Below are 23,478 nucleotides of genomic sequence, written 5' to 3' on the forward strand. Positions count from 1 at the left end.
TTTACAATATAGGTTATTATTATTATTATTATTATTATTATTATTATTATTATTATTATTATTATTATTATTATTATTATTCGCGTGCTTTTAAATTTGCACGTCGAAATTACTACATAATATGTTTTTATTTCTCTATTTTTCCTGGATTGAATGCCGTTTCCTTTATTAGTGGACACTAATTTCTCTCTAGGTCGTCGAATAAATGAATTTCGTTGTGCACTCACAGCAAGAAGTTTGATCAAGACTAAACTAACAAGGGAACCTTCCGAAAATTATAGTTGCAATGAAAGATGTGGCCTATGCCAATTGAAAGGGCTGTAACAGAGATGAGCATTCCCCAAAAATTAGCTGCCCATAGCAATAGGTTCAAGAAATTTAAGGGGTGGCAGTTCGGGAAACAGCAAGGTTGGACAAGGGGGAAAAGTGCAAATTACGCAAAAAAGGCTGGGCACGGCAAAACACAATGCTGACGAGTGATGTATAGAAAGAGGCTTGCCACAATAGGGAACAAATGGAGGCCACCAGTGGGGCTAACAGTGTTGCCAACTGCAATAAAAAGTACATATTTTGTAAAGAGCACTATATGAAGTGAGTGCAATATTCAGTGTCATGTAGAACATAAGATTTGGCGTGTATAATCAGTAGTACAATCTAACAAAAGAAAATAGAAAAAAAGAAGTACGAAAAATACGGAAAAGACGGAGTTGGCCATAATGCGCCACATTTGATCACGAGCTGTGCATATTAGAATGAACAAAACAAGAAGCACCGACTATGCAGGAAACCGACGTACCTAGAGTCGAAAAGAAAAACGTGTTCCAAATTTGACAGCACTGGCCATGAACATTCAGACAAGTCTAATATAGTTAGGCCTCTTGCTTCACAAAAAGAAAATTCCAGCAACAGGCATCACTCGGAATGCATCAATGCTAGAGTGGTTGAGGCAATGCCAAGCCGGGGAACATGAAATGGTTGGGTAGAGCCAACAATCTATAATAGAAGTAAACATTATGTCATGGTTGGGTCGTATGTGGGAATATACAGGGTGTCCCACCAAACTTTGTGACCTGAAAGATTTGAGAAACGAACAAAAATGTGACGGATCCAGTTGTGCAAGAATGTATCAATGTCAGGAGGTGATTAAAGTATGTGAGAAGCAAGTGCCCTCCGGTTCCCCATCATAGGGCCCCAGGAGCCAACTTCAAACTTTCAAATGGCAACAGGGACCCAGTGGTACCTCTCTCGATAGATCATGGAATATGCAACAACACATATAGGAAACATGTGCTATATGAAGCATGTTTTTCAAAATGGCCGCCACAAATAAATGTTGTGTCTTAACATGTTATCCAACATTGTGATCTCAAATTGCTGCGAAGTGAAAAAGAGATGTTGCAAATCCAATTGCACAGGAATGTATTCATGTCGAGGACCAAGAAAACTTTGTAAGAAGCAAGTCCCCAGGGTCTCCATCATAAGGCTCGAGGGGTCAACCGCAACATTTCAAATGGGAACATATACATTTCACTCAGTTGCCTTTGTTGTCAGCACCTTATAATTAACGCTGATCAAGGCTCTCATCATAATGAAATGTTTCAATAGCCTTGTTTATATTCTCTTTATTTGGGATAAGGATTAAGGAATTGGATGTGGCGAAACCACAGCCATTCTACAACTACATTAACAAACAAACAAACAACAAAACAAAACAAAAGAAAGAAAAAAAAGAAAAATCATTAACATTGTTTCTAGTCTTCTTTGCTGATGTTTCCCTACTGTGCTCAACTCTAGTCCAGTTTGTCCTTTGTCCGTCTTATTTGTCTTGCATCTTTTGGTCTTTATTGTCTTTACCTTCTCCCCTCTTCCTGATATCTCTTCCTGCTTTCTCCTTTTGGTGTGTTTCACCTGTATGAAGATTTTTCCCTGTATGTTATTTCACTATTTAGTATGGTTTTCACCTGTAATTATATTTTTGCACATTTAATTAACACTTATCACCATCTATCCTATACTTGATGATTTTATACTGTTTTCCACCTGTATGAATTTTATACATTAACTTGTATAACAAAGCCATTTCTCCCACCCCAACGACAAACACACTTCACATCACATCACTTCTCTCATTACACTATTAGCTCTAATGGCGTTTAACGAGTCCCGCATAACGATGAATGGGGCTCAGGGTCACTCAGAGTACTTAGTGCTTCACCTGATCCAGAGTAACCCTCTTCATCGCCCATCAGGGCTCTTCCCATTTACGCCCTTCACCATACTCACACTCACTCTCTTTCACGCTTCAGCCGCATCTGGAACTCCCACCTGTGGCTTAGCCACGGAAGATGCAACTGATCCCACTTGGTGTTCCTCGGTCCGTGCGGAGATCCTGCACTTCCAGGAGCTGATGCTCCGGTCCTGAGGGCACCTCATTCGTCGTCTTGCACGCATTTCACACAGTTCACGCACTCACTTATCCTGAATAAGTATTTATCTTAATAAGTTTCTAGGTTATTTGTCAGTTGTTTCTGGCCACAAATGCCAGTCTTCTAATTTCTGAATATTCTGTTGTTAATGATTTTAGAATTTCATATTGCGATTTGTTTCTGATTATTTGGTTAATGTCCTTTACCCTGATGAGTTCCCTTTTTTGCTGGTCTATTATAATTCTTGGACATCATAGAATGTGATGTTCTGGTGTGCCTCCTTCGCCGCAATCACAGTTTGGTGTAGGTTTTCTATTTATTTTGTGTAGGTAGTCCTCATAGGGCCCATGTCTACTGATGAAATGAACCATCCCTGTATTTACGTCCATATGTTGCATTTCCATTCTATCCTTTATCGTTGGTATTATATTCTTCACCCTAGCAGAGTGTGTTACCTGCGTCCATTCTTCATTCCATTTTTCCATAATTATTTGTTCAATATCCTGTTTTGTGTTTGTTTCCTTTCCGGCGATTTCTTTTATTCTGTCCACATTATTCTTCTTATGGTAGTACATCATTGCTCTCTGTCGCACGCATAGGTGCAATGGTTTTATCCCAAGTATTACACATAGTGCCATATGGGAGGTTGTACTGAATGCACCTGTCATTCTTAGTATCAGGTTTCTCTGTGGGCGATTTATTTTTCCTAATAGTTTTTTGTTTTCTCTCAAGCGGTGCTCCCATATGCTTGATGCGTAGCACATTGTTGCATTAACGATTGCTTCCTGGTACAATTTAAAAGTTTTTTATGGAGATTTTATACTTGTTTGTTGCAAATGTCATTAATTTGTTGATAACCTTTTGTCCTTTATCTGTAATACTGTATATGAGAATTAAAGTTCAGTTTGTCGTCGATTTGCACTCCTAAATATTTAAATTCAGTTGCTCGCTCTATCTTTTCTACGCCAATTCTTATCATAAAATTTCGTTGTAGATTTGCTCCTTGGATCATATATTTTGTCTTTTTGGCCGAGACTGTTAGTTTGTTTTCTAGGCACCAATTTTGTATTTCCTGAAGTATTTCGTTTATTTTTCTTTCAATTTCATTTCTCGAATTTCCTGATGTGATAATTGCTATATCATCTGCGAACGCAATGACTCTATCTGTTTGTATCATCCGATTTAGTTTTTCTAGGCATGGTTGTAATTGAATATCCAGAGTATCGAACCCTGTGGGCATCCTTTTCTTGCTTCCACTATATGATCTTCTGTTTCTGTAGGTATTCTAATTTTTCTGTTTGTAAAGTAACTTCTAATTAATTCGAGAATATTATTCGATACTTTGATTCTTCTCAAGTTTTCAATAAGTGATGGTATCCATAGGTTATCGAACGCTCCTTGGATATCGACCAATATTGCTACCGCATATTTCTTTTCTGATCTGCTAATTTTTACTTGTTCGACAAATGATGTTAATGCATCTTCTGTTGAGCAACCCTTTCTAAATGCAAATTGCAGCTTATCGTTTGTCAAATCTCTTGTTCTTTTTATCCGCTCTGCTATTACTTTTTCAAACATTTTACTGACGTTCCTTAGTAAACATATTGGCCGATATGATCCTACTTCTGATGGATTTTTTTCGGCGCTTTTAAGGAGTATTATTAATCTGGACTCCTTCCAATTGTTTGGGAATTCCCTTCTTTTTAGTAATAAGTTGAATAGTCTCGCCAAGTACGGAATCCATACGTCTTTGTTCTTCTTATATACTTCATTTCTTATTCCATCTAGACCTGGAGCTTTTCCTGTCTTTAATTTCCTTATTATTTCTTCTATTTCTTCATTTGTTACTAATTTTTGGTCTGTGTTATTTGTGTCCTCTCCATTTTCCATGATTCTTCTTCTTAATATTTTTTGTCCCTTTGTGTCCTCGTCTTCCTTTTCTTCCGGAAAAAAACTTTTTTGACAGCATATTCAATGTTTCCTCTTTTGTTTGTGTGTACGTTCCATCTGGTTTTATAATTGTACATAGTATTAGCGGGTTCAGCTTTTGCATTGCCAGTTTATAAGGGGTTCCCCAAGGGTCTAGTTGGATTTGCTCATATAGAAACTTCTCCCAGCTATTCCTCTTTGCTATTAAAATCTCTTTTTCGTATTCTTCCTTTGTTTTCCTATAATCTTCTAATCTTCTTTGTCTTAGTGTCTGCGAGATTGCCATTTGGTAACTCTTCCTTTTAGCTCTTACTTTTTTCCTCAATCTTTCCAATCCCAAATTCCAAAATTCTCCATATCCTCTTTTTGTTGTGTTTTCCTTCGTTGCTTTTCTCAATGCTTCTATTGTAGATTTCTCTATTGTTTCAATAAGGTCATTGGTATCCTGTTCATCATTGATGTCTGGTAGTTTTAGTTTCTGTTTAAAAATTTCCCAGTTTGTCTTTTTATTGTTAATTAGTATGGGTTCGTTTTTTCTTTTTGTTAGTTCTATGCCAAAAGTTATAACCTCGTGATCGCTAGTTGTTTCTTTTTCATGTACTTTCCAATTTGTAAGTTTAGAACTAAGGTTTTGTGTTGTTAATGTCACATCTATATGTGAAGATCCTCTTATTCCAACAAAGGTAGGTTTATTTCCTGTGTTTATTACTTCCAGTGCATGTTGTGCAATGAATTCTTCCATTTTTTCTCCCTTGTCGTCTGTTAGAGTTGATCCCCACATTACTGATTTGGCATTGGAGTCCATTGATAATAATAAATTCTTCTCATAGTGATTACCTAGAATGGTATTGAGTTTATCTAAGAATAAATTTATATTCATGCTATATTGAAAATATGCGTTTATGTTCCAAAACGTATAGTTTCCGTATGTTATTTCAGTAACTAATATCCAGTTGCCTCTGTATTGCGTGATTTTCAGAATTTCCACATTGTTGTTAAAAATTACCGTTGCTACTTTCGGTTCATCGCCTTCCGTTATTATTCTTGATTTTACTGGATATGCTAAAAGTTTCCCATTTACCATATAAGGCTCTTGTATATTGAGGATATCAATACCGTTTGTTTCTGCAAATCTTCTTAATTCCATGGTGGCAACCTTTGCATGTTGAGCATTGTTTTGTGCTATCTTCAATACCTCTTTTTCATCCTGCATATTTGGTATGTATGTACATATCCGGTCCGCTCTTTGTGCAGTCTAAGAAAACCCTACCATGCGCATTTACTAGTTGTTTATTGTTTATATACGTTATCCAGGCCCCAATAAATACCTCTTCTTTCAAATACTTCGTCTATTAAATCTATTAATTCCCATCCATTTGCTGGCAAGTCGTATGTACGCAATTCCATTCTATCAACTTCTTCCAGCGCAGGATACGTTATCGTTCTACCCTTTGGGTGAAGTACTCTTATTGTTTGTCTTAAGGCTATTGCCAGTATGTGTTTATCTTCTAATTTGGCGAGTCTGTACATATGGTTCATATTGGTATACAGTGGTTTTGGATCTTCAAAATTTGCTGCTGAATCTTTTACAGTCGAATTTATCTTGCTATCTTGAATCGGTTCTTCTTTTGTCGGAAAAAGAAATTTCTCCTCTCAATGTGTAAATGACTTTTCTATATGTGGGATAATTCCTAATTTTTGTTCTCTATTTTTATCCTTCCTATTTTTTGCCCTGTTTTCAAGTAGATGCTTAAATTCTCTTTTATTGTTATCCTCTTCTACCAGGTCTGTCTGTATGCTCTTATTCTTGGTTGTTATTTTCCCAATTTTCATTTCCCAATTTTTCCTCTTTAGGAATCCTTCTAATCTTTCCTTGTCTCTTTTCAGTTTTCTTGGTGTTTTTTTCCTATTTCTCTTATTTTTATTTATGACTTTATTAATAATTTATTTTACTAATTATCTTTTCTTTTGCATATCTATATGATACACATTCGTCGGAATTTGGTGTCTGACATCTTTTGTGTCTTAATAAGCATGGGACACAGTTATTTTTGTCCTTTTCATCGCAGTCTTGACTAAGATGTCTCTTGCTACCACAGTATCGGCATCTTGGTGAATCTTTATCTGTACAGTACTTTGCTATATGCCCTAAGTCTTGGCATATGTAGCATTTGGGAACTACTATGAAGTCTTTGATTCTATTTGCTTCATAGTCGATATAAATTTTTTCCTTGTTCAACAGCAAGTTTCTTATCTGTGGTGTAACTTCTATAACAAGGTGGCATCGTTTTTGATTCTTTTTCCCGGCTCTGAAGCGTGGTTTTATTTTCTTCGCTTCTTCTTGATATTTTTCTTCTAAGTTCTGCTCAATCATTGCCGCGATTAGTTCCTCGTCCTTCATGTCTGACGGTATGCTATATATTATCATTAGTTGGTTTTTCTTCTTGTTTTCTTCAAACTGAAAGTCTCTTTTTATCTCTTCTTTTGACGTTATTTTGTGCAAATCTTCTTTCGTGGCTGCTTCGAGCACTACAATGTCTCTTGTTGTTTTAACTCCTGTTATTTATAATTTTTCTTTCCACGGATCGATTACGCTTGTTAGTCTCTGCGCCGTTTGTCTGGTAGTTTCACCTTGGTTGGGTTTTATTATTATCGCCGGTTTCGTTTTTGCAGAAACCTCCATGATTGTTTTCTCTCGGTCGGTTATCTTTCTTGTTCCTTTTCTTACTACTTCTGTCCATGTTGGTGAATTTTCTTCGGTGTCCATTTTCTCTTGTCTTTCCTCCATTAGCCTCTTATTGATGTCCTGTAGCTGTTGTAGGATTTGACCCGGTTCAATGTTTTGATTTACTCTAAGATTTTCTATCTGGGTTCTATAGACTTCTATTGCTTGTTGGTGTTCAATTGTCTGATTTCCAAACCTTTGTTGCACCTCTATTAATTGGTCTTTGGGCTTATCATGTTTCTTTTCTGCGAAGAGCAGTTCTTCTTCCAATTTTCTTATTTTTCTTTCCTTTTCCTTTAGCTTGTCTAATGTTTCCTCATTGGCTTTGTTTAACTTTAGATTTTCCTCCTCCAATCGTTGGTATTGCCTCTCTTTGTCTTGCTTTCTCTCTGATTTTTCCAATTTCAATTCCTCAATTTCCTGTTCCAATTTAGCATTTCTTTTTATTAGTTCGTCAATTTGTTTCTTCTCTTCTAGTCTTGTACCTCTTGGTCCTGTCATTAGTTCCATCTCCATTATTAATTTCTCTTTTAGAAGCGCCTCGTGTTTCTGTTGTATTTGTCTATTAGTTTCATTTAGTGCTTCTATTTTTCCCATTAGTGTTGCTCTGTCGTTAACCCATTCAATACCCGTTTTTTCAATTTCTCCAGATGTCGTCTTCAAGTTTTCTTCCAGTCGAGTAATCCTTCGAGGTATGCCATTTCTTGATCGGCCTGGGATATCGCATCAAAGCTTGATTCCTCAGTTGTTTCTCCTCGGGTGTAGTTTCTTCGCGGCTCCTTTTTCGTTGATCCGTATCTTCCATCCTAACTATCCTAACCGAGGGATTTACGGGTGATTGATCTCTCGTTGGCGTATTTGTTGGCGATCTGTGCATCTTGTTATGTTTATTGTGTTTTTTAAACAAATGTTTTGGCCGGGAGCCATGGTGGTCACATTTTTTCGCTTTGAAACTATTTCAGTCGCAGAGTTAGGTAGGACACTCTGGATATATCATATAGGCGGTGATAGTACTGCAGACAGCAACACACAGCAGATCAAGCCTTTGATTATGTTTGCTTTCTACAGGTGTGGATATGTGATAGAAAGACCACCAAAGGTTATGACACCTCTAGAGTAATGTTTCGAGACATTCACAGGCGATCATTGTACCATGTGTGACGGATTGGCAGTATTCCGCTGCGCTCACTGCAAGGTATCTTCTGTTTGGACCAATCTGGACGAACACGTACAAATAATGCGAAGGCTAATGCCTCTTGCCGGAATTTTCTTTTTGTGAAGCGAGTGGCCTAACTATATTAGAATTGCTGGATTTTCATGGCCAGTGCTGCCAACTTTGGAACTCGTTTTTCTTTTCGACTCTAGGTACGTCGGTTTCCTGCATAGTTGGTGCTTTCTTGTTTTGTTCATTCTAATATGCACAGCTTGTGATTAAGTCTGGCGCATTATGGCCAACTTCGTCTTTTCCGTATTTTTCGTACTTCTGTTTTTTTCTATTTTCTTTTGTTAGATTGTACTACTGACTATACACGTCATATCTTATGTTTTACATGACATTGAATATTGTACTCACTAACTATAGTGCTCTTTATAAAACATGTACTTTTCATTGCAGTTAGCAACACTGTTAACCCCACTGGTGGCTTTCATTTGTTCCCTATTGTGGCAAGTCTCTTTCTATACATCACTTGTCAGCATTGTATTTTGCCGTGCCTCCCTTTTTTGCGGAATTTGCACTTTTCCCCCTTGTCCAACCGTGCTGTTTCCCGAACTTCCACCTCTTATATTTCTTGAACCTATTGCTATGGGCAGCTAATTTTGGGGGAATGTTCATCTCTGTTACCGCTCTTTCAATTGGCATAGGCCACATCTTTCATTGCAACTATTATTTTCGGAAGGTTCCCTTGTAAGTATTATTTGGCTTCTAGTTTCAGCTGGCATGATGGTGTAGCGTTAACGTAATGGAGTTATGATTAATAAAGCTGTCCAGCATAGGTTCAAATCCTGTTCGAGCCAAGCTTGCATTTTCTACAAAGTGATAGTAAAGAATCGATTTCTCATATTCCACATGCAATGCTTAAGAATATGTAAGCAAACACCTTTATCATGATAGAGACAACTTACGAATGTTGGTTGGGAAAGGGTAAGGGATTTACTAGGATATTCGAAACACTTCATTGATCTGCAGTAAACACTTTTCATGTTATCGTTTTCGGAAAGAAATATTACAGCATTTGTTGAGCAAAGTTGGGTAAAGCAATCGGTGGTGTGGTGGTAAAGTACCAGACTTCCACGCGGGAAACCTGGGTACGATTCCCCACCAGGTAGTATAAATTTTTCGCATAAAATAATGGCTGCAAAAACAGAGTAATATTATGTTGGAAAACTTACAAAGCATCACCGGCTAGAATTAAAATATAAAGTGTTTGCGTTCTTCATCATACACTGTAAGGATAAGGGTGTTTCAAATTTATATTCGTCTCTCTCTCTCTCTTTCTTTCTTTCTTTCTTTCTTTCGTTCTTGACGTTTCCCTATCCTGTCATTGTATCTTTCACTCCCCCCCCTCTTCATGTGCGTGTGCAAGTTCCAAAGTTAAAACAGGACAAGAGACAGATATACCTGGTCTGGAGAATGTAATTAACTGGCAACTTCAGCGTCGAGCTTTTCGTGCTCTGGACATAACATCTCCAGCCCTGGTCATCTCTGAAAGAAATATTGTTTAAATGAAAGGGAATTAGGAAAATATATATCTTATCATCTGGGTTACCGAGTCTCAGTCGAATTACCGACTCACTACGGGTTTGAATCTTTGACCCAGTGGTGGTCCATAAGCTAATCAAAATCATACGACTGACACTATGATCCATTTGTTCATTCTGTCTGTGCAAATTACAACGTAATATTCGCAAGAGATGAAAGTGATGCTGGATGTTAGGTACAGATAAATCTTCGGAAGAGACTAGAAAATAGCAACCTCTTTGGTCATTGGAAACAAATATTTATTTATCCTAGTTCGACAGAAATTTGTTTCCATCTTATAATTCAATGTGATTTACTCACGTTGAAATTTGAATCATGCAAGGTCTGCTACATCTATAAGGAACATCGAATTTTGTAATTTCTCACATGTAACTTTTCATTATGATACGGTTTGGACTTTTAATATAGGATATTTCTGATAAGAAATTACCAGTAAAATAGTACTCATTCAATTTTATCTTTTTTTCTTTCTTCCTTTTTCTTTTCTTTTCTTTCTTTGTTCACTTTGCACTTGTAGTATGGAATAGAATATATAATCTACCAGTAGCGGCTCGTAGTCTGTACAAGCACCGGTTGCAATGTTGCAATATCAAAGGTATGTAGGTACGCGCAAGTGTTCCACTCCCCCAGCATTCTTGAGTCCTATCCAAGAAATATTCAGGAAATATGAAGAGGAAAGTCTTTTAAGCTCTATTTGTATATTATTGATTAAATTATTTCTCGAATATTAATTTAATATATAAGCTATTTCCTTTTTTTCAAACAACCACTATCAATGTACGTTTATACACTATTTATATACAAAACCTCTACACTCATGTTATTGGACACGAGATAAATCGAATATATAGTATGTGCTGTAAGCCATGAATGATGGCGTTAATCCGAAATGAAGAAAAAAAGCAAGAAAATTGCATGCACGCAGTTGAACAAAATTATTTAATTATATAAACTATGCATTATTTTAGAATGGAAGGTCTTTCTTCGATCTTTCGGGCTTCAAATTTTTCTATGACTTTATTGAAATCTGAAATGCTGCTCGCCAAGTTTCTCTGAATAGAAAGCATCGCTACCGCAAATATTTTCCGCTTTATTTTCTTTGGGGTCCAGAAACACCTCTCTCCTCTGACAATACGCATTTTGTTAGCATTTCTTTGTATAAATATACGGAACAAAAAGTCCGTTTTCAGGAACCACGTATTTTTTTGTCTGTAAAGAAGCATGAAATCTAAGATGTTTTCCTTTGAAAATTTAAAAAAAAAATAGTTTAACATTCCAGCAAATTAGGCTAAAGAAGACAGATGAGTATTGGAAGTGAATGATTTGATATTAATTTATGCTCTCCGCCGGAAATCGAACACGGAATCATGTGCACGAAGGACACAGAGCTAGGAATTAGACCCGTAGTAAGACATTTTCTTCTTGGAGACTCGATTGACCCCCTTTCCCCCCAGAATAGGATTTTTTAAAAAAATAAATCTTATCCCAAGAATTTTCACCTTTGTATTATAAATGTTAAATAAAATCTATTGACTTCGAACGACCGCCCCCCAAACTTTCAGCCTGGATCCGTCCCTGCTACCACCAGACTTATATTTGTTCTTTGCGAGTTTATGTTTTGTGAATAACTTCTTTCTTCCACGCGTCTGTATCTTCCTCACCCTATCAACTGAGTCAAGCGCTGCTAAGCGGAGGAATTCGTAACTATTACAGAAGCTGACCAGTTGCGGAAAAAATGCAACCGTAAGGGACCAATACGGGAAGATAGGAGCGTTGCAAGAATAAATCCACTTCCCCATGTTAAGAGATAGGAGCTCGCTGCCATATGCTCAATGTTACTGCTTCCAGTGGCAACGTTCGCTGCCACTGGAAAGGTAAATCTCTCTCTTTCTTTTCGTTTTTTTATTGACTTTTTTCAGAAATGCATCAATACTGTTTTGCGCTCAAGAGCAAAGGTTTATTTTTTACTGATACACTACTTTAACACTTAAAAATATTTTTAGTATTTAAAAAAAATATCCGGTTGCACAACCATGCAACATATAGTACCAGCCGCCACTGTAATCTACGCTACCTACAGGGTTTATTGGAATGTAGTTTTCTTTCGTACGTCCAATGAATACAACCAAATTTACAGCCGGACCACGCAGAAACAAAGAATGTGTGTTAAACTTTTGAGATGATCTTAGATGTGTCTGTAAGATCTACAGTTCTACTTGAAATTGAGTATGCTATCGTTTTCGAAAGTGATTTAATGAATGTTTCAAGCATGTTCTGTATATTCGAATAGTCCTGCAAAAATATGTAAAAGCAAACGTTATTTCTATATTACTGTTAGATTTCTGGTAACGGAACTTTATAATCTTAGGTTCTTTTTCATTTTTATATGTTCTCAATTTTCTTTTCCTTCTTCTCTCACCTTCCCCCCCCCCTCTCTCTCTCTCTCTCTCTCTCTGCCTCGTTTCTGAACCTCTGTGTAATAGACATCCATTGGTTTCAATTTTTCATTATGTGTGTTTCAGTTTCTCCTTAAATTAATCTTGTTTCGTCTAGGTTTTTTTATTTCATTTTACCGATACTAATACTTGTGCAGCTTGAAATTAGAAATACGTTCATGTTGTCAACTAATTTTAGATGAGAGAGAAGAAAGGAGGAGAGGGAAGAAGTCTCTTTACCAGACGCGATTATGGGATAAGAAGGTGTATATTGGTTGGCCTAGCTGCATGGCGTTAGCTGTCGCAATTTCTTTGATGCGAAGTGTACAACTGTTAATAACATGATTACATTCATTTGAAGGCGATTTACAAAAATTTTACTTCATCCAATAGCGTCAAGAATATATGAAGGTGGAGGCAGTTATAAATACTTACTACATTTACTCAAGCAAACAAAATGTTCTTGCATTGCCTTCACTTTTCCATACATCCACTTTAGATGTGAAGTCGTGAATCACTCGTATAACAGATGAGCGACAAGTAAATCATTTTCCGATCAATCATATATATATATGTATCTCTTTACGAAATTCCAATTCTTCACAGACACATGTGTCCTTACTGCATCAAAACACTACAGCGTATTTTACTTTACACGAAGCAATATTATACATACCACTTTCAAATGTCAATATGGTGATATTATCTTAATATACAATATTTTGTAACCACATGAATGCTTATAAAAGAGCTCATTTTTATTTAGATCTACCTAGTATTGTTGATAGTAAAGCCTATAACATGCTGGACTTCCTTCATATAGATAGAATGATCAAGATTATTTATAATTCCCAACCTTCATACGAGTGAACTGTAAATTAATTTTCAATACTCGAAAGAATAAAGAAAATTATATTACATTGCCTAACTTGTGGCGTTTAGGACGATACATACTACTTAATCTTCAACCAATATACAGTATTCAATGTTTATTTTGTCACTTTCATTACTGTTTACAAAATGTCCTGTTCTTTACATCCAAGAAATAATTTTCATAGTTGCCTCGTGATCATTTGTGTTCCCATTTATGGTACAGAATGAGCAGATTTAATAAACTGTGTGAGCTCTTGTAATTCGTAACCCCATTGAACTTTAGATGCATATCTCTTATATATGTATATACTACTTAGTTAAATGTACCTAGAAATCATATTCAACCAACCAAGAACCGTTTATGCATTGGCAATTTGTAATTATCTACATTTGAGAGTAACACCTTTAATCCATATTCCTTAACAAACATTTAAGAACCAAATAAAATGTAATTTTCTTCAGGGTCTTTTATATTCGTTTTGGAATTTGATTAATGTAATGTAAAAATAGGTACACAATTTATCAAATTGCAATATCATGAACAAATGTTGGACATTCCAGATTTCAATTCTGATGTTGTGCACTTAAACACACAAACTCTTCTCCCATAGAGTTGCAGTCTACTTTAAAAAAAATGTTTTAAATACATAATACCAGATGAAAATGTTAATATTGTTTACACTTCCATAATGAATTATTTGAGTCAATAAATTGTTGTAACTTTATAGAGACATAAGCAGCCAAACAATTTGCTCGGGTGTAATAAGTATAATGTTCGACCTATGTTATGCAACAGAAACTCGATAAAATGTTGTTCTAAAAAATCTGGAAATTTGATATATAAAATAAGATGTAATATTGTATCGAAAATATTAAAAATGGAACGAAGTGAAATGTTTTTGTTTAATATCCCGTAATCATGAACTTTAGGGTAAGGAATTCGACGATGAAGGGAAGTTATTGCTGATGAAATAGTTAGCGGAATAAAGTGAAGAAGAAAATGGTTGTACTTCAAAAGACCACTGATACGATGCAGTCCACCACAAATTTTCTCTGTCGGGGATCGACATAGTTACAACTATAACATGTACTTCTATAATATATATTTTTTTTAAACTCTGACAAAAATGTTTCGATGAACCCACTATCTGTTCACAAGAATGAGAAGAAACAATAATAAAAATACAACTAAACGAGACCTCATTTCATACAGAGCTGTGGTGAATCGCTGTGATGCAACTGATAGAGATTTATTGTACACATCGGTAACTACAACTTAACTATCTATAAGTATAAATTACTGATCCATTTTCAGCAAGGCAGTGTCCGTGGGAGGACATGTACAAATATTTTGTTTCGTGAAACGCAACTTATAGGCTAAACATCAGTTCAAAACATCTCACATTTATTTTTCCCGGCTTTTCTGCGCTAGGCGGGGTGAAACGTGAGAAACCCAGAACAACCAGAACCCTTCTAGCACATCCAGCAACGAGTTCATGATGAACGTTTTTTATCGATTTTTACTCCTCCTAACTCTTAAAATAGAAGGGAAAAATCAACAAACTTTAAAGATAGAAAATTTCGTTCCGATATGTAATATGAAAATGAATAAATTGAACTTAAAGCGTTGTTTGAACATTGGCTTATTCGTCATAGCAAGTAGAAAACAGGATGACAGGTATTACGATAAGATTCAGTTACGAAAGATAAAGTTAAAATTATCTCCATTGCTGGGGTCTGTTCGGAAATTTACTACAATCCAAATGGAAACCAGGAAAAATAAGTGACGAAGCAACAAGCCTAACTTGCTGCTATCTTAGGAGGTCCCAAGAGACTTTTAGCTACCTAATTTGAGCACATCAACTGTATCGGTAAAAAGTTCTTAATGAGACAGAAAATGAGAAGAACAGCACATCATTAATTTAGGAAGACACCTTAAAACTGATATTGCATCATACACTAAAACTTTAATAAAATTTTCGTATCAAAATAAAAGAAGCTAAATTTTTCCTCCAATTAAAGATGCAATATTTAAGTAACCATGCATTTCGGAAATAATATATCGGTGGTGGGGCATAGTTATACGAAACGTACTAGAACCGAATAGTCCTGATGTAATAGATTTCACTCATCATAGAAACGCTGGAACATAACTTATCGAAGATTTATTTATTTATTTATTTATTTACTTACTTACTTATTTAACACTCCCCATATACAGCTCAGAGGCCATTTTACACTGGATATCCAACAACGATGTAAAGGATTTGAGAAGGTATCGGCCAGGGCCTATTTAGTAGGTACCATCCCGGTATTTTCCTTATAGGATTGAGGGAAACACAGGAAACCGCAGTTAGGATGGTCGGCAGAGAGATTCGAGCCCACGACCTCCCCAATGCGAAGCCAACGTTCTACCACTTGAGATTGTATGATATTTGTCACCTGAGGTTGGTGATGTAAGGTAGCACCGAATGATGGAATCCACCGATTACATTCATAATCTACGCAACTGCCAATTTGACCATAACCTGTGAAAATACAGGTTGTGTTGCTGAAGGTCACCTAGTATAGCGGTACCCACTGGCATATTGTCTATATCTCTTATATAGCCAATATAGAGTTATGTTTTCCTAAGGAGAAGCATATTACGTAGCTTATACTGCAACCGATTCTTTTAGAAGAGAATCTTGACGCAGTAGATATAATCATTTATATATACCGACAACTTTCGGGACGTGATTCCCGACACCAAATCTTAAGACGAAAAGCATATATCAACCTGGGTGCAGAAATGCTTCCTTTCGGAGTAAAACTCTTCAAAAAACATGTCAAAAAGAAATGAAAAGGTCCACAGCCCACGAAATGTGTAACCTACTGTTGTCGGATGAAGACTACATTTAAAAAACTAGTATGTGTTGTATCCAATAACCTTGTTTCAGAATTATGTGGTATTTTCGCAATAATTTTTATAGAGCTAGTTGATGAGTACTTCAAGTTATATGCCCGTAGCCAAACAGCCTCTTCAGAAATTGTTGCGTGAGTACCTTAGGATTCTCAAACATGTATTTTTGGATACTGTAAAAATTATCTCCCAAGTGAAGTCTTGACCTGACTACGGTAGGTCCTATTTATGATGAGATATGGACAAGTAAAGTTCATTTTTCATGTTTTCGGCAGCTTATAACTCGCGAAGGAATAATGTTTGTACCCAGGTTGGTCTATAATTTTCATCTTATGGTTAGTGCTTATTTTATTTTTCAGTTAATGAGTTTTTAAACCTCAATATCACAATCTTCCAGTTTGCGTGTATATGCTACTTTCCTATTGAAAACATGGAAAGGTTATTTCCACCGCCACCAAATCATGTCATTAAGAAGAAAAATTTTTTTTCTTCTTCTTTTTATGATTAAATCGTTGATATCTAGCAAATGAGTCAAGGAGAAGTGTATTGATTATCTAGAATGGTTTATGAGGTATTATAAGAAGTATAAATACTAAACAACTGTAAAATTCAAATATATATATTTTATTGTTCCTGAATATTAACCTTTTCAACATTATTATCGCATTATGAAATTCTGTTTCTAGTCCACGAACATCTGAGCTTAATTGTTGAAAACTCCAAATATCTTTTCACAACCAGTGATCTTTTCCCACCAGTTTAACTTAAGTTTTCATTTGCACAGAATTTATGATTCTTAACCAATTATTCAATTCTTTTATTAGCATGAAAGTTTTATCTATACTTGTGTAGTTACTATATATGTTGACATATCAAAAGCATTTCCCAGCCTTTTTTTCTTAAACCAAAAATCACATATTTAATATTTTTGTAAATGTATTGTTTGATTTTGTGTGTGAGTTTCGATTCAGTCTTCGTGGTTCTGCGGTATCATCGTCGTTATGTGATATGTATAAATCCGAAATTAATATAGGAGACCTTTTGTGTTAAAAACAACAGATGTGAAACATTTTGCTCACTCAAAACGCGACTTCTGACATTTTTGTTGAAGCAAGTACCGGGGAAATTTTGTTAATGTGAAAAACTCTTTGGAGTGTCTTATAAAACAGAAGAGAAAATAAACGAAATATTTGAACAAACTAGTCAATAAATGCAAGGCTTAAAATAATTCTTCACTCCTCGTTTCACAACGAGCAAAAACGAATGTGGCGTACGTAAAAACGTAGGTTATATGTGGGATTCCTGTAATTTGTGGACGTAATTAGAGCAAATGCATATTTGGAAAATTATATTCTATGCTAGTTTCCGTATAAGTGTTCCGAGTAAACATATTTTTCGTACAAGCGAAAGAACTGTAAATAGATGGGCAAAATCCCACATACAGATAGATGTATGTAATATACAGTATGGCACTAAATTCGTTAACAAAAGCAGAGGAGTTATTCCTGAGAGTAAAACAAACAAAAAAAGTTCGTATAAGCATAGGGCGATAACCCCATCGTTTACGTGTTATAGGCTGCCGAAAACATGAAAAAAGCAATTCTAAAGGTCCATAGCTACAAAACTATGGGACCTACTGTAGTCGGGTACTGTACTCACGAAACAATCTTCATGAAGGTAGTTGGAGAGTACTTTATATCATAGCCCCGTAGACAAACTCCCTCAAAAAAATTGTGGTGAAAGCACCTCATTATTTTGAAACACGCTCTTTTGAATAGCGCACATACTACTTTCTAAGTGTAGTCTTGACCGGACCAAGTTATATCCCACGGTTTTGCAGCTATGACCCTTCAAAAATCATTTTTTCATTATTTCTGCAGAGTATAACATGTAAACGAAGGGTTTTCGCCCTATGCTTATTGGAACTTTTTTGTTTGTTTTACTCCCAGGAAACACTCCTCTGCTTTTGTACAAAAAATTTAGCCATACTGTATAGCTGACGTATTCAACATAAGAATTTGCATACTATATAGGGAAGATTGTTAGATGTCAGACACCGTGCAAAGACACGATGTGACATTTAAGAGCATTTTGTTTGTAGCATATCGATGCTGTATCCATGTACTAATTTCTGTAGTAAACACAAGGTTTCCGTATCAATGTACAATACATCGTAGTTGTGATAATGTTTTTTCTCAGTGTATGAAATCATATTTAAACTTGCAATCACAGTCCATAATAACAGTCACAGCCTTCAACCCAATTCCAGCATTTGTTACTTTAGAAAGGAACAGAAGGCATAAACTTAATAGTTAATCTTTCCAGGTCAAGATTTTATTTTAATTAACACTAATACTTAATGTCGCGATATTTGATTGTACTTCAAATATAATAATAATTTGTCAATCTAGCTTGTATAAAACCAGTGATTTTTTCTGACAGTAAGCAACGGTACAGCCTACCGACACATTTTTAATGAGAATGGAGTATTTCCTTTTCTGTCTGAAAAATGGGTTGACAAAAAACTTCAAAAATATAAATAGTAAATATGTATGTTTATAGAAAATCTGATTCTACTCTTTTCCTTTTTTTTCTTTCTCGAGAAGGACCTGTGAATCTCTGTTCCTTCTTGAAGCCAGTTAATAGTATTCAGGGACAAGAAATGAATAGGCCCTTCTGTCTTTCGCTCGCTAGTTCGTCCTTGCTCTTCCCTTTTTTCATTCCTTTATCGCACGGTCATATAAACCATAAAGGATCTCAACCAACCAGATTTGTTTTGTAAAAACACTGACGTCTCACATGATAATCCCAACAAATTGGGTCTGTCACTAAAGTTCAATGGCCATTAGACATGGAAAGTTGAGGGTTGAATTCTTGAGATAAATAAAGCAATAAGGCAAAACGGTACGGTGAGCAAATGTCATTCTCTTTCTCTCCCTCTCTCTCACACACACACATGTATACACGACATGGGTAACAGTAAATGGAAATGTGCATTCAAGATGCACAAATAGTTGAACATTTCCATTCAGTTATCTATACAAGCCGGCAACGAGTCTTTTGATTTGGCGACCGGTACAATCCAAACTACCCATTTCTTCAACCAATTTTACAATTTAAGATAGTGCTTCTTACGGGAAGTGTAGTCTACCGAAGGACTACACAAATGTTATCGGAACTTTAGTGTTTTTGTTTCTTTGTATGCTAAAGGATAAAGTAATTAAACTTTGGCTGGAGCTTCTTTAAATATGACGCACGGGGCATTCCGAACTACACATTTTCCTACCAATTTTACAATTTAAGATTGTAGTTCTTACGGAAAAAGTACTCTATGGAAGTACGACACAGATTTTATCGAAACTATTGTGCTATTGTTTTTTGTATGTTAAAGGAAAAGTAATTAAACTTTGGCAGAAACTTCTTTCCATAAGATGCCCGCTTATTCTTCTTACTTGCGGACGCATTGAGAAAAGCAATTTAGTAAACCAAGCCTTGTGTAAAATCTTAGTGTTTTTTTCACACTGAGAAGCATCTTACCTCGTCACGCTCTCCAGTTAGTGTGTAGTATGCATAAGTGTGTTGTATGTACATATAAGTGTGTAGTACCTAGAAAAACGTCGTTTAGTTATCTCCAGATAAGACAAAAATTTAGTCGCTTCTTTAAAATTGCGAAGGACGATGTGAGTACATTTCTTATCGTATGAGTTACGATTTAAAATATATCATGCTATCTTTTCGTAATTTACATTGCTGTCTGGAATAAGCTATAAAACGTACATATATCAATAGGGATATACGCATGGTGTCTGATTTGGGAGTTCGGACATTCACCCCGAAATTCCGATTTTAATATAATTTATCTTCAATTTGAGTATAGAACCCCGTCACAAATGCCTCTGAGAATTCCGAAATAAATTCCTGTAACGTGGTTATAATATCTCATATAAAAATGCTGTTCTACACAAAAGTGTAGGGTTTCAAGTCTGAACAAAGGAAGTTAATTGAGCTCGAAAGGTGAATGGCATACGATGACCCGTGTTATCCCTTATATCGATTTGTATTTGCTCAAAATTCATTTTTTCCACCGGAACATAATGTGCAGGATTAAAGATTTGTACTGCATGACTTCTAAAAGTATGATTCGCAGGATCCATGTTGACAATTCGTAGCAAGAGTACCATTGTATCTCTAACAATGACAAATTCAATAATGTCACAATAGACGTACATTTGTGATGGTAAGCCTAATCGTACATCCGGTGTATATTGTACCTTTTGCATATCTTTTAAACCACTTTTCGGTTCAAATCCAAGTATTAAACAAACACTTGGTTAGATTTGTACAGAAATATGAATTTCCTTATTTGGATGTCTTATGAGGCATATATTATTAGTTGTGTCATGCGATATAAATAAACTGGTTTCTTTATGATGTATATTAATTGCATGAACAAGATCCCTTATATTGTTATAAGAGCGTACAGGGATCGTTACAACTTTCCACGGTTCCTGATCACTACTACTTGATGATTTGTAATATATTTTATTGTTTTTTCCTGTTAATGTTCTGCAAAGAATTAGGGTAATGAATCTCTACAATTGTCACATCCCATCTCTGGCGAAATTCCACACGTGGTTGTAATTTCGTAATATATGAAGTCATTGTATTTTCTGGAAAATAATCCATGGAAATATTACCGGGAAGTGTAACGTAAAAATCTTGATCAGGTTCAATTCTTCTTCTTCTTCTTCTTCAATGAAGTTGCGGGAATCCACGAATTGAATAAGGAAGGTTATCCTTTCCACTGGACGAGATACCACTTGCTGTGACCTTTTGTTCTTGTACGTAAAATTTTATCGATGAGGAACGTCGAAGGGAGTGGTACTGGTTGTAATTCTTCTCTGTAGAAAACACCATCGTTGAGTTGATGATTTAAATCCTCTAGTCGATACACTGGTGGGTTTCTTGGTACAATGGCTTTTACTCTAAATATTTCCCAAGTCCAGTTCTCGAGGTAACCCTTGTCAAAGATACGTTTTGTTTTACTAAAAGGAACAGTATCACTAACAGATAAATCCGTATTTATTTTTGAACGTTGTAGTTTTTTATCGTATAAGTTAAGCCAAACCTCCAGTAAATTGTCCTGAGAAACGTTTGCAGGTGCCATTTTAATACTGGAATGTCGACTTTCATTGTATGCTTTTACAAGTAAAGCCAATACTTTGATGTAATTGTATGTTTGATATTTGGTAAAGTATTTCCAAATACGATGTTTGAATGTCTGATTAAATATTTCTGCGATGCTGCCTTTAATAACTGGATCCTTTGTTGTAACATGTTGCACGTAGTGTTTTCTGAGAAACTTTTATCTGTTTTGTTGGTAAATTCAGTTCCTTGATCACTACGTAGCACAATTGGTTTAATGTCCTGGAAAATCATTTCAAATGCATTCACTATATCCTCGGCACTTTTCGATTTTAGTGTACAGCCCACCCGTACCGACTAAACACATCAATCGCTGTAAGAATATAACAGTAATTGTCATTATAGCTTTGAAGTGATTGTAAATCATTTTAATCACATACCCATTGGTCTTCAATATTGTTGACAAGATAAAAATCTCTAAGGAAACGACGACGTACAGGACGATGTAACGTATAGGTAGGTTGTTTATTTAACCAAAGTTTTATTTGGGCTAGAGGTATAGATTTTCCTGCGGCTTGCCATAATATCTTTGCTGTAGAAATGATGCAGGATGTACTGGATTGTAATAAATGGATTTCAACTTTCTGTTCATGGTTTGTACGTTGACCATTGTGGAATGATACGTTTTCTTTTTGGTCGGACTTCTAAAACATCATCATCATCCTCTTCTTCTTCTTCTTCTCTGGAAGAAAATCATTGAGGTACCGGTTTTTGTGGTGCAGATCCTTCGGATGCTGTTGTACTATTATGCTTGACAATATAGTTTAATCTTCGTGGATTACCAATCAATTCTTGAGGTGTGTTTTACGATGCAAAGTAGTTGCAAAACAATTCCCAGCCTTGAGGATTAGAATGTTTCCTCGGTCGGTAACATCGCACATTACATGTACAATATTGGATCCATGTAGTTCACTATCGTTGAAGTACACTGTTCCTTTATTGCGTCATCTTGTTTTAAACGACGGAATAGTAGTTCGGCTTTCTTACGATATATTTGTGGTATTGCGGCTAAAATTTCTTGATTCGTGCTATCGTCAACATTCGGACCGTCACCATCAGGCTTCATTGATGTAATTGTAAGTGGTATTGATTCTTCTTGTTTACGTATCATATAAACATATTTCTGTAATTTTCTATTCTACTGATTCCACTTTTCTTCATCACTTGGATACGATATTCTCAATACTTGTATCCAATATTGTATCCATTTCACAATAAAGATTAGATTCTCGATTTTCACTCACACGTGCTCATGATGCATGCATTAGTTGAAGCATTTCTGGTGGCACTAAAACCATCTTGCTATGTTCCATGATGTTTATTGTTCAAACAAAATACTGGATAACACACTTCCTACAGTAGGTGCAAGTAATACAGGTAAGAATCCTCCTTGTTATACGGCTAAATGTTTCTTCTTTTTATCCAATGATTGTATTGTCACCGAGATAGCGGAGCGTGTTCTTGTAACGCTTTAAACTTGACCTCTGCGCACTTCTCAGTAGCACATTGCCTTTCAAGATATTATAGCAACATTCACAAATGCTATGAATTAATGAAGCGTCTGCATTGGCAATAATAGATTTACGCAATCTTGGTTTAGTTTTGTGCAGAACACGTAGCAGATCAGCGTGTTTGACTGTAGGAGACATCGTGACAGACTAAATCATCCTTTTCACATGCCCAATAATTTATCATGGTACGTGACGTAATGATGCAAATCGTCGGGGAAAATATTTGTACGAAATCGCATTTCATCGGGTGTATCTTGTTTAAGATCTATCAGTAAATAACCATGTGGATTTCTTGTTGCGTCTGCACAGCTTTCTTGTAGAAACAGTGGATGCTCAGGCATGATTTGATAACTCATATGCTTGATTTGTGATTTGTCATGTGGACTTTTAAACAACACCAAATACGAACAATTTAAACTCAGATTTCTATTTGCTTTACATTGATGAAATACATTTTGCGTTATAAAAATCACACTAATATTTCGATGATGCGATCCTTTCGTATATCAACAATATCACTATTCACTTCTCGTATATGGTCATCAATAATAATCAAATGTGTCCATCTTGAGGCTGAAAATCTTTCATTCGTGGAAGTCCTTCGTGAAATTCTACTGGAACTGGCATTGTTGCATACACGTCTTGCCATTCTGCATAATACCAGTGTATCTTACGAAATTTCGCATTCATCATGGTTGGGAGATGTGCAGT

This window comes from Thermobia domestica, chromosome 1 (genome assembly GCF_964235325.1).
Source record: "Thermobia domestica chromosome 1, izTheDome1.hap1.1, whole genome shotgun sequence".
In the NCBI taxonomy this organism is placed as follows: domain Eukaryota; kingdom Metazoa; phylum Arthropoda; class Insecta; order Zygentoma; family Lepismatidae; genus Thermobia; species Thermobia domestica.